Source organism: Microtus pennsylvanicus, chromosome 22 (assembly GCF_037038515.1).
Source record: "Microtus pennsylvanicus isolate mMicPen1 chromosome 22, mMicPen1.hap1, whole genome shotgun sequence".
NCBI classification, from domain to species: Eukaryota; Metazoa; Chordata; class Mammalia; order Rodentia; family Cricetidae; genus Microtus; species Microtus pennsylvanicus.
This window is the reverse complement of record NC_134600.1, coordinates 16,299,358-16,311,727: the sequence shown is the minus strand read 5'-3', so window position 1 is coordinate 16,311,727 and position 12,370 is coordinate 16,299,358. Positions and strand designations below refer to the sequence as shown.

General features: G+C 47.3%; 1 pseudogene; it reads left to right on the top strand.

Moving 5' to 3' along the window:
- Nucleotides 1–11,488: 11,488 nt before the first annotated feature.
- Nucleotides 11,489–12,028, top strand: LOC142839702 (large ribosomal subunit protein eL21 pseudogene; annotated as a pseudogene).
- The last annotated feature ends 342 nt before the right edge of the window (nucleotides 12,029–12,370 follow it).

Genomic DNA, 12,370 nt, shown 5'->3' with positions numbered 1-12,370 from the left:
AACCTTCCCATGGGGGTTATTCTCACTCAAACTGCCACAGCAAGTAAGAGGCCTAAAACTTAAGTAACAAAACAGGAGGATCTGCACCTTGGTGTGTGCAAAGCCAAAACCCACACCAGAAGCTGAAAGAAAGGAGAGAAATTCGCAACCCTCAGGGAGAAGAGACAGGATGGTCTGAATGAGAATGGCCCTAACTGGCTCCTGTATTTGGGTGTTTGGTCACCAGGAAGCAGCACTACTTGAGAAGGATTTGGAACTTTGACCTTGCTGGAGTAGAAGTGGCCTTGTTGGGAGAAGAGCATCACTGGAGGTGGGCTTTGAGATTCCAAATGCCTTCAGATCCAGATGTAGAAATCCCGAGCACCCTCTAGCAAAATGCCTGCCATTTGCCACCATGCTCTGTGCATGAATTATACTGGACTAAGCCTCTGAAACTGTAAGCAAGGCCCCAGTTAAATGCTTGGATGAATTTAGACACCTCGTACTTGACAATAGGAGACTCGTGTTATTGGACCGCAACACTCCTTACAGAAATCCAGTCATCCAGCTACCGCATCAAAATTACAGCCGAGGTCTTGGAGAGATAGCTCAATGGTTAAGAACACCGACTGCTCTTCCAGAGGACCCAGGTTCAATTCCCTACACCCACATGGAGGGTGGCTCACAGTTGGCTGTAACTCCAGTTCCAAGAGATTCGATACCCTCTTCTGGCCTCTTTGGGCACTAGGCACACAAGTGATGCATAGACAGTTATGCAGACCAAACACAAGTGTGCTCAAGGACCGGTATGTGTGTGTGTGTGTGTGTGTGTGTGTGTGTGTGTGTGTGTGTGTGTGTGTTTAGTTAGTACAGAAAATGGTGGGTTGGGAGTGACTGTCATTGCCCTATTGCTCAAAAATCCAGATTATTTGGGGCAGAAATACAGTATTTACAACAAATTAAAATGACACTCACAGTGAGTTGAGTTTTGAGAGGTTAGAAGGCCATTAGAGACAAGACAATTATATACCAAACAAGAAAAGGGTTGGTTCCCTTTTAGCAACCAATGGGTGGGTAAAAATCACCTTAGGCAGATCTATAACTGCTTTGGTTTAGGGGAAGCAGAGCAATCCCTTTGTGGTGGGCATGGCTTAATTCAACATAGTCTCGTGTTGGGTTGTAATCTTGGAACTATGATCAAACCATCAAAGCCCATGATAACACCCAACAGATGAACCATGTTTCTGGCCTGGTAGCACATCCAAGCCAGGGCTTAACCACCTGTGGCTATAAGACATTCCTAGAATATTGTCCTCCCCCCTTTTATTCTGTCATCATTCCCAAAGTTGCAGCTCCTGGGGTACAGAGATTCCAGCCACTGTCCACAGCTCAGACACTGGTTTCTGATGCCATTAGAAATGGAAGTTTGCATACATTCCTGCTGCTAAAATGTGGGCACTGGCTAACACCGCAATGGATTATGTGCTTGTTTGGTGGTTTTATTCTCCAGTGCTGGGGATCAAATCCAGGACCTTACATCTGCTAGGCAAGTGTTCTACCCCTGACTACATCCCTAGAAACGACATGATAAATAGGACCTTGCTACCTGGGTACTATGATGTGACCCTCAGTGAAGCTGTGCTCAGGGACCGGAGCTCGCTATGGAAATGACCCAGGTCCTGGGACATGCTTTCGTCCAGTGGGAATCATAAGCAAGAATAAAGGTGATCGCCGCTGCTCAGGGAGCTCATTTTCCAGAATAAGACATCCTTTCTGAGACTCCCGAGAGCCAGAATCTTTGAATCACCCTGAGAAGACAGTTGCAGGCACCACAGCACAAGATGTGGAAACACCCATGGACCTCCTTCAAGTCTTGATCCTCAGAGTGGTCTGGCATAAAGTGTTCTGTGTAGATAAATCAGATTAAACAGCATTCTCTGGGGCAGGATTCTCATCTGCCAGAATGCCTCATATGGCATTTCCTGGGGACAGCAATACTACAGTTCTTAGGGTGACTCTATGGGGGAGTATGCCCTTAGGAAGAGGAAGGGCAAGGGCTCTAGTGTGGGAATATGATGAGGTTTTTATTTCCACCACACCCAGCCTGGCCAAGATGATAAGTGATTCATCGCTGACTTGCCTCCTGTCTCTAATGGACCAGAGGACATTAACACCATCGATCTCCAGACAGGATGCAGACTGAGCCCCTTCCTGGATGGCTTACGGGAAGGGCACTGAGACAAGAATATAGACAGACAGACTCCCAGGGAAGAGTCAGGCTAAGAGCCCTCCGAGACTGGCTTTTCACTGGGCAGAGACCCAGAAGCTGAGGGAGGAATGAACTCAGGAAAGGGATTGAGGCTGACAATTTGCTATCAGGCATCCTCCGTGGAAAAACAGCCCAGAGGTGCAGGAGATGAGGGGCCAATAGAAAAGCATCTGTTCAGTCAGATGCATTGACACACATGTACAGTCTTAGCACTCCACAAGTGAGGTAGGTGTACCACAACTTTGAGAAGAGCCTCATCTACACAGTGAGTTCTGGGCTAGCCAGGGCTACATGTCCTGCTTCCACAAAGCAACTCACGCATCTTTGGGAAGGTCAGGGCTCGGGAGCAAGGTTCAGAGTGCTTTCTGTGCCCTCTGTTGTCCCTGCTGCTTCCGGAACAGGGGTTTCCTGTCACCTTCAGCCCCAGGGATGTGGCTGCTTCAGTCCTCACTAAGTTCTGTCACAGTCTTGAGTCCCAGTAGAATTAGGGATTAAAACACAGACCTAGGAGCCCAGGGCAGATGGAGGAGTCTTGTCACTGTGGCTGAGATTCTGCAGGCTGACCTGCAGTCTTCTCCTGGCTATGATGCTCCTTTGTGCAGACCCTAGCGCTGAGTGTCATTCTGAGCCTGGGCAAAGATGTTCTATGCTTCTGTATTGATCCTGTGTGTGACTTTGTCCCCTCATCATCATCGTCATCATCATCATCATTGTTGTCGTCATCATCCACCTTGTCATGTGACCTGTCTCAGCCTGCTTTCTGTTGCTATGACAATGTTTGCAAGAATGCTTTCTTCATAAAGGTGTGCAAAGTTCATGATGTGGGAGGCTGGGCTGTCCAAGAGCAGTGAGCCAGCTCCTGGTGAGAGCTTTCTTGCTGCATCATAACAAGGTGAAGGATATCACACTAAGAGACAGAGCAAGCATACTAGCTTGATTTGCTTACAGTGCTGCTTGGAGGGGGTCACAAACACATGAACTCATCTAATCTTAATGGACATGTAACTTTGGAACTAGATTTCCAGCATATGAACTCCAGGGAACATCTCACCCAAGGCTTCTGAACCCCAGACTTCTGGGAGCTTGATCTCACCATTTCCTGCTGTCTTAGTCAGTGTTCCATTGCTGTGAGGAGACACCAAGACCACAGCAACTCTTCTATAGATAAATATTTAATTGGGGGGGGGCTCGCTTATAGTTTCAGAGGTGTAATCCATTGTCGTCATGGTGGGGAGCGTGGTGGCATGCAGGCAGACATGGTGCTAGAGAAGTGGCTAAGAGTGGTATCCCCATCTGTAAGCAGAGAGAGAGAGAGAGAGAGAGAGAGAGAGAGAGAGTAACCGCCTTGGTGGCTTACTCAGTCTAGGGGTTGTAACCCACCCTGCAGTCAGTTATTCCAGGGTCCCGGAGAGGCACTATCTGAAAAGACATGAGCAAGAGAGAGGAAGAAGGCCAGGCAGATTTGTCGAAGCCTTCATTTATTAGAGTCAGGGTTACAGCTTATATAGGATAAGGAATTGGGGGGGGTGCACAGGGGCCTGGGCTCTTGCAGTGTGGTTCACGTTGGTCACTAGGCCAGGAGGTTACGAAAGGTCAGGTCACGATTCCTCGGCCAGGAAGTAACAAGTTGACACACCTTAGTTCTCTAGATAGTTTGGAATGTGAGGTGGGTTCCGCTAACAGATAGCTCTCTATTAACAGATAATTGGGAGTGGGATAGGCTCTGCCAATAGAACAATTCTAATTATTGTTAGGAGTGAGTGGGGTTCTCTGCTAACTCCTCAGGGCAATGGTTCCTGTAATAATTTTAGGAGGAAACGGCTCCTGACAAGAGAGAGAGAGATTGGGCCAAGCATGAGGGTGACATCCTATTTCCTCCAACAAGACTACACCTCCTAACCCTTCTAATCCTATCAAAGAGTTCCACTCCCTGGTGACTAAGCATTCAAACACATAACCTGTGGGGACATTCTCATTCAAACCACCACACCCGCCATCCTTTCTTCTCCAGGTGTAGACCCTCCCCTAGAGGCGTCTGAGTGGCTAGACAGGGAGGTGGTCACGTGTTGTTTCCATCAGGAATTTTGTCTTCGTGACACAAAAGTAACGAATGTAGGAGAGGCCATGAAGTTGTACCAGGAGGCCAGTGGCTCCCAGTCTGGCGTTGCTCTGCACTGACAGAGCAATCTGTAGCCTACGCTTCTTTAGTCTGAATGCCAACCTCAGACTGCATGAGTTGAGTAATGATGGTCCCATCTTGCGGGATTCAACCACCATGGCCACATCTTACTCTTTCCCTTGTCTCAGGTTAAATTGAAGGCTCCTGGCTGGCTGGCTGGCTGGCCTGATTATCACTCTGGCTAACTCATTATCCAGACTTCAGGCCTAGAGGCTACCTCCCAACAAATGTCTTTGGTGCTGCTCCTCTGGCTACCCCTGAGTAGGATCTGCTCACAGATGTCTCATCTCTCAGTTTCCCACTGAAATGGGCAATATTCTACCTGGGACCCTAAACCCCTGCCCTTGGTGCTCAAGTCCTGCATTACCTCTCTCTTTTGTTTTGACTCTGACAGGTTTTGTTTCCTCAGCCCCTTCAGCACATACACAGTTCAAGGTAGAATTAATTGCTGTCTGCCTTGGACCTTAACCTGCTTTATCCTTTAGGATCTGACTCTCCCCGTGGGATGCACAGGAACCAAATGCATAGTAGATTCTTTGGGGGTTTAAGTTGCAGGTTCAGGGCATATGGTAAAGCTGTGCACACAGTCAAATTGCCCTTTATAGTCCCTTTGATCACCCCCAAATTACTTGAATGACACCTTTTAGTGAGCCAATCAACATGACTAGATGTGTTTGTTTCCTGAACATCATATGCAAAGACTGGTCTGCACTTAAGGGAGCCATGAATATGCAAAATGAGTTTTTATCAGCATCATCCTGTTTGGATGACAAGGTGTTTGCAAAGTGGGTACCCTCCAGGGCTCTGTCCTGCTCACTTCCAGGCACGAAGGACACAAGATGAGTGATGGACACATGACCTCATGTTTTCGCTCTTCCAATACTTCTATTTGGGGGCTATGTATGTGGTTCCACTTGGAGCCACAAGCAGCCTTACAGCTAGTTTTCATGCTGGACCAGAATCAGTCCTGACCTAGCTCTCCCTAGCTATGCCCAGGAATTTGGCTTTTGGGCATTCTACAGTCTATAGTCTGTACGCCATTGGCTTTTGAAGCTTGACTGTGAATGGTGGACTCTGGGGTTATGGATGTGCCTGCCATGTCCTGACTGTGTTACCTGCTTCTACCTTAGATGCTGGAGAGCAAGATTAGGCCCTGGGGAGCTTGCGTTCTGGAATATGCTTCTTAGTCTGGCCTTGACTATGATAGTCCGTGTAAGAGAGTAACTTCTAAGTGTAACTTCTGGAGTGGTTTGGAAGTTCAGCTTTTTCATGCCGTCTCTCTTCTCTAGGTGACCCCTCATTTCGAGACTCTGACAAACGTGTCACTGGTTTGAATTACCCTTTTCCTTGACTTACCAAAAGTATATACACCAGTTAAGCGCTGTGTTCGACATCCCAGGGAAGAAGAGTGTTTGGTCACACACCTAGTGGGTGATTAACCCTCCTCTGCCATTTTCTTAAGTTTCCCAGCTCAGGTAACTTAGAAGAGATTTTCCATCTCTATCCTTATGGCAGTTAGCCAAACCAAACAAAAACAAGCCATGACATTTTCCTTACTGAGAGATTAAAATTTTTTCCTGGTTCTATGATACACATACTGTGCACTTAAAGAGCTGGTGGGAAGGCCAAAACCAGAGATGAAAACAAGACACTCTCATTCGCTGAGGCTTCAGTCAGGACACCACCCTCCCTCTCCAGCATCCTCCTGATGGAGTATTTGAACATCTTTAGGGTATCATTTTGAAGCACTAGGCAGCGATGTCGTGTTAAATACTTCTCCTGTACGCTGGGGTACGGCTTCTCTGCTCTATCCCTGTAAGATAAGCTTTAAAATCATCCATTTGCGGCAATAGAGTCAAAGATGCCAACAGTTTAAGCCAGTATCCTGGGTCACAAAGCCGAAGAGTACTGTACTAGTTAACTCCCTGAATCAGAAGTCTAAGAACACAGGACTAAAATCTGTTCGTTTCTGGTTTGAGCTTTCTGGCTACATCATCATGGCATCGTAGCAGGATCCCTGGAAAGAGGAAGAGATTATACTACAGGACAGGAAACAAGAGGTTCACAGGAGATGCCAGGTTTGTTCAGAGCGACTCACTTTCAACAGTTAACTGGGTTCCCACAAAAGTTATATTCATTCCTTCCCAGTTCAGTGTCCCTATGACCCAAGCACCCTCCTCTGCACCCCTTAAAGTTTCTACCAAGTCAGTGTCTGCACAGTGTGAACCTTTGGGGGACATACTCAAACACCATACATAAGCAGGCAGCAAGCCAGGTCCTCCTTAGTTCCAAGAATCTCATATTATTTTTTTAAATATTTATTTATTTATTATTTATACAGTTAGCCAGAAGAGGGTACCAGACCTCATTACAGATGGTTGTGGGCCACCATGTGGTTGCTGGGAATTGAACTCAGACCTTTGGAAGAGCAGGCAATGCTCTTAACCGCTGAGCCATCTCTCCAGTCCCGACTCTCATATTCTTAAAAAACTTCTTCTAAACGAGTGTCCAGCAAAATTGTCATGTGACTCTTGCTTTTGTGCTTTCAGCATTGTTTGTCCCCCTACACTCTACTCAGGAAGGCTCATGGCCCCATGCACTATCCTCTTTTTGTCCTCCGCTTGGGTTGATCCTAAACCACCATTTATTCCTTAATTTGCCCTGGAACCATCCCAGCAGGCTTGGCTCTGCTCTGTGTAATTCAGAAGGCAAAAATGACCACAGTGTTAAAAGGAGATAATAGTTCCCTATGTCTCCCCTTATATTAGATGTTTGTTCCTTAACGAACCCAGAAGACCAGCTATAGGAATCTGAAGTCATGTAGCTGTCCTGGGAGGTGGTACTGGTTGCACTGAGTTCCCACGAGTCACGCGTTGAGTGAGGTTTTAACCTCTGGCACTTCAGAATGAGACTACAAGTGTACTGCAAGTGGCAGTTAAATTAAAATGAGAGTCGTTGATATAAACCAGAGTTCAGTATGACGGTCACAGAGGAACGGTGGCATGAGGGCACAGGAAGGAAGGGGCCATCAGCAACAGAGGGACCCTTAATCTTGACTTCTAGCTTGCAGAATTGAAAAATCCGTCACGTCTTTGATTCTTGGTTCCGCAGTCCTAGCTCACCAATGCAATAGGCCCTGTCAAATTTGCAAATAATAATCCCATCCATGGTCAATGCAGGCAAGGAGGGCAGCAAGGCTAGACAGAGTCCTCGACTGGGGTGGCGGTGGCGGAGGGGGGGGGGGAAGGGGAACACGACGACGGGACACCACCTCCTGCCTGGTTCCTCTTCTAAGTGCTTTGTGGTCAGCGCTCTAAGTACTGTGATGAGATGTATGAGATCACCTTTTAGGAGCCAGCCGCAAAAGCCAGGCATCAGAACACAAAAGAGCCAGAGCCGGGTGCATAAACCTGAGTCCCGCCATCTTCGATTCAACCGCAGGATATCCATCACCCTCTCTGGGCTATAGCTTTGCAAGGCAATAATAATGAGGTCATTTGCTGGGCAGTTTTGAAGGAGCACTTGGAAAATGACATTTCAAAGAGGCAAAGTGAGCTGAGCATCAGGGCAGTATGCAACGTTCATAACTCTGAGGCCAACCTGCCTCCAAAGGAAAGGAAGAGAGAACTGCGCATGTGCTCTGGCACTGACTGGCTTCCTATTTCTTCCCTGAAGAAGGTAAGAATTCACTATAGGTGGTGGTGCCTGGTCGCAAACGTACTCACACACCTGATATTGGGAGGCTCGGTTACATTAAATAAATTACATTTTCTGTGCAATTTAGCATTTCCCTCTTCTGAGCCTCCTTCTGTTCCTACCTCTAAAGACCCAGCCCCTTCCAGCAAGGCCACACCCCTTCCAACAGGGCCACACCTCCTCTCACAAGGCCACGCCCCTCTCACAAGGCTACACTCCCTCCTACAAGACCACACCCTTCAAACAAAGCCCCGTCTCTCCTGCGAGGCCACACCCACTCCAACAAGGCTACACTTCCAAATCCTCCCTTAACGACCCACCAGCTGGGAATCAAACAGTTAAATCCAAGAGCCTGTGAGGGCCATTCTCATTCAAACTAACACACAGCCCAAGCTGCCCTCGAATTAAAGCGTGGTGGTTTGAATGAGAATGTCCCACACAGACTCCCGTGTTTGAATCTTGGTCCCCAGTTGGCAGAACTGTTTGGCAAGGATTAGGAGATGTGAACTTGTTGGGGGAGGTGCGCCACTGGGGTTGGCTTTGAGCCTCCTGAGGGAAGCCCTCAGCTACCGCGGCAGGGCCAGCTCGCCTGCCCGCTGCCACGCTCCCTCCCTGCTAAGGTGGTCATGGACTCCGCCCTCCCAACAGCTCTTCCTTCTTTAATTTGCCTTGGTCTGTGTCTTTTCACAGCAACAGAAAAGTAACTCAGACATCAGAGGAGTTCCCAGCCTGTCTGACTGCCCAGCCCCCATAGCACAGAAACTCTGTCAAGTGCCGGCGTCAACAAGAGAATGCATTCTGTATGAACTTCACATACGGAAAGCTTCAAAAGAGACAAAACCAGCCGTTAGTGGTAGAAGTCAGAATGGTTGTTTTCTAATAAGGAGGTGAGCTGGTTGGCAGAAGAAAGTGGACTGTGTTAAAATGTTGGCAGTGGTTTTTAATCATGATTGGGAGGTGGTTGCCTGGGTGCGAAATTAATAGTGCATGAAAGTCTTGCTTGGTGACCCACACGTTTAATCCTAGCACTTGGAAGGCAGGGGCAGGCTGATCTCTGAGTCTAAGGCTGGCCTGGGCTACACAGTTCCAGGATAGTCAGGGCTGCAGAGAGAAACCTGGTTTTAAACAAACCATCAAGGCTCTATGCATTTTGCTGGGCTTGTTGACACAAGCCTGTAATCCCAGTAACCTGGGACACTGAGGCCAGCAAATCACAGACTGGGTGGTAGGCTGAGCTACAGAGTGAGTTCAAGGCCAACCTGGGCAGCTCAGGAAGATCTTGTCTCAAAATGAGAAGTAAAAAGAAGTTTGTTCAGGGGCGGCGTGGACTGGGCACACGTGAAAGCCCTAGGTTCAACACTCAGTACAAAAACTACACAGACCATACAACTCAGCAGCTATATAACTTCCTGATTTTTTAAAATTTTTATTTTATGTACATTGGTGTTTTGCCTGCGGGTATATCTGTATGAAGGGATCTGATCCCCTGGAACAGGAGTTACAGACATCTGTGAGCTGCTATGTGGGTGCTGGGGAAACCCGGGTCCTCTGGAAGAGCAGGCAGTGAGCCATCACTCCAGCCCATAACTTACTGATTCTAATTACACACTCAAAATTAGCTAGCATGCACACACACGCACACACCACTGCTATATATACTTGTTTCTCTGTGTCCATGGGTTCAGCACTCCAACATTTATCCAATTACAAATCATAAATATTCAAGAAAAATGCATCTGTATTGGATGTAGCAGATTTTCTCCTTGTTAATTTCTCCCCAACTGTCCACATAGCATTTACATTGTAATAAGTATTACAAGTAATTCAGACATGGGTTAAAGCATCTAAGTATGCATGTAGGCCGTGCGCAAATACAACACTGTTTTATAGAAAGGACTTGGTCCCTCATGGATTCTGGAATCTACAGAAAGGCTATGGAACAGATCCCCTACAGATTCTGAGAAGCAACTGACACACCATTGTGAGAGGTGTCTGCAGGTATGTGTGTGCCATGAGCCAAACCAAAGCCTGTTCTAGGGGGGTAGAGACAGAAAAACAGTACAGGCAAACAAAACGAAACCCTTGACCCTAAGTCACTGTGGTGGCTAATACTGGCTACCAGTTTGACTACAAACGTCCTAACTAAAACCTAAGCAGATGCCCATCTCTGAGGGATTTTTTTTTTATTGCATCATCTAAGTTCAGAAGACCCACCCTAAATCTGAGCTACACCTTCTGATGGCAGCCCACATAAAGGAGGCGAAGAAGGAAGCTTTTGCTATTTGTCTGCTTGCTCACACTCTTGCTGGCAAGCTCCATCTACCTTACTGATGAAGCATTCATTTGCTGGTATGAGAGCCTGCTTTTCCAGGATTCTCATGTAGACTAACAACCAGATAAGACACCCAGTCTCATGGACTGAACAAATACCAGACTTTTGGCCTTTCTGTCAGGACATAGCCAGTGCTGGATTAGCTGGACCACAGCCTGTAAGCCACTCTAATAAATCCCATATACATATACATACACACACACACACACACACACACACACACACACACACACACATATAGAGAGAGAGAGAGAGGAGAGATTCATTCTATCAGTTTTGTCCCTCTAAAGAACCCTAATGCAGTTATAGTCTAAGACAGATAGTAACAGTTTCATTAAAGAGCCAGGTACAATGACTTTAAAGTTCAAAGGAAAGGCCAGGTGTAGCGGCTCTCACCTGTAACCCCCTCAGGAGGATCTCGAGTACACAGTAAACATGATCTCCATTGACTCTATCTCAAAACAAAAGGCTGAGAAAGGAATGAAGATGATGATAGGAAGAAATAGGAATCATAGGAGAGGCAGGCTAGAGCTCAAACCTGGAGCCAAGAACATTCCAGGTAGAAGAAACCATGGGACAAAAGGGTGCATTGTGGCTGGCAAGCAGCAGATGTCTCAGTGTGGCTGGGCTACAGAGGAACCAGTGTGTGCCCAACCGTGTGGGCTTTACTAGGAAGCAGCTGAGGGACATTGAAGAGGTGAGAGCCTCACCTTCTTGGGGGAGTCTGCTGTTTGCTTTCAGATAGGTTTCCCACGGATCTCCAACTGGCTTCAAACTATTGCTTCTACCTCCTGAGTGTTGGGATCACAGGAATGCACCTCCAAGCCCAGCTAGTTTTGTTTTTATTTTTATTGAGGGGAAGAGGTTGGTTTTCACAGCTGTCTCCTGGTACCTGAAGAGTGACCCAGAGAAGACCCTTGTCATCACCTGGGAACTAATCAGAGAGGAGGAGAACCCAGTGTATCAGCTTTTGTGGAGTCATATCCTGCATAAAAAAAAAAAAAAGTCGTTTTCGGCCGCGGTAGCCATCAGTAACTCGCCAAAATGACAAACAGAAAGGGAAAGAGGAGGGGCACTCGCTATATGTTCTCTAGGCCCTTTAGGAAACATGGAGTTGTTCCTTTGGCCACGTACATGCGAATCTACAAGAAGGGCGATATTGTAGACATCAAGGGAATGGGCACTGTTCAAAAAGGAATGCCCCATAAATGTTACCATGGCAAAACCGGAAGAGTCTACAATGTCACCCAGCATGCTGTGGGCATCATTGTAAACAAGCAAGTTAAGGGCGAGATTCTTGCCAAGAGAATTAATGTGCGGATTGAACACATCAAGCACTCGAAGAGCAGAGACAGCTTCCTGAAGCGGGTGAAGGAGAACGACCAGAAGAAAAAGGAAGCCAAAGAGAAGGGCACCTGGGTTCAGCTGAAGCGCCAGCCTGCTCCACCCAGAGAAGCACACTTCGTGAGGACTAACGGGAAGGAGCCTGAGCTGCTGGAGCCCATTCCCTACGAATTCATGGCCTGATGTACAAAAAGAAATAAAAGACCTGGACTATAAAAAAAAAAAAAAAGTCCTAGGCCGGGCGTTGGTGGCGCACGCCTTTAATCCCAGCACTCGGGAGGCAGAGGCAGGTGGATCTCTGTGAGTTCGAGACCAGCCTGGTCTACAGAGCGAGTTCCAGGACAGGCTCCAAAGCCACAGAGAAACCCTGTCTCGAAAAACCAAAAAAAAAAAAAAAAAAAAAAAGGCCTGGGCGATTCTTATGCACATCAAAGCTCTGAACAACACCAGCCCAAAGGCCAGAGAATGATGGTCTTGTGTATGGACAAGACTTCTGAGTCAGTCCTTGGTAATAACGCTCCAGGCAACTCAGACAGCAGGTGTGGATAACGGATCTTCATGATGCTGTCAG